The sequence below is a fragment of the Sinocyclocheilus grahami genome, unplaced genomic scaffold (genome assembly GCF_001515645.1).
Source record: "Sinocyclocheilus grahami isolate Dianchi unplaced genomic scaffold, SAMN03320097.WGS_v1.1 scaffold1667.1, whole genome shotgun sequence".
Classification (NCBI taxonomy): Eukaryota; Metazoa; Chordata; class Actinopteri; order Cypriniformes; family Cyprinidae; genus Sinocyclocheilus; species Sinocyclocheilus grahami.
Genome location: NW_015506846.1, coordinates 62,997 through 63,528, shown reverse-complemented (window position 1 = coordinate 63,528; position 532 = coordinate 62,997). Strand labels below are relative to the sequence as shown.

Genomic DNA, 532 nt, shown 5'->3' with positions numbered 1-532 from the left:
GTCCGTGCGGACTAGTACATGCTTGCCTCGTAAGCGCCCTTTGAGATGGCTCCGGGCAAGGTGCACTGCCAGCAACTCGAGACAGCCAGTGCAGTTGGGGCCCCGTCCAAACCCCTGACACTGCAAGCCCGTTGTACGTGGCCCCCCAGCCGGTGGTTGAGGCATCCGTGCAAATCACAGAATGCCTGGAAACCTGCTCCAGGGGCACTCCTGCCCGGAGAAATACAAGGTCTAACCACGGGGTGAAGGTTTGGCGGCAGGCCGGTGTAACTTGGTCCCGGAAGGTGCCGCATTGCCACGCCCACCTCGGGACTCGGCCATGGAGCCAGTGCTGCAGCAGTCTCATATGGAGCAGCCCCAGCGGCTTGACTGCCGCCGTAGCTGCCATATGCCCAGGAGCCTCTGAAACCGTTTCAGTGGGAACGCCATCCTGCTCTTACCGAGTCCCCTCCTTACCGGGAAAAGAGATCCTCTGCGTTGGGGAGAGTTTGCTCTTTACCCAGTTGACCCGAAGGCCCAACAGGCTGAGGTG

The 532-nt window shown here is 61.1% G+C and overlaps 1 pseudogene; it reads left to right on the top strand.

Moving 5' to 3' along the window:
* Positions 1-532, top strand: part of LOC107571900 (uncharacterized) — a 5,345-nt pseudogene that overhangs the window by 3,025 nt on the left and 1,788 nt on the right.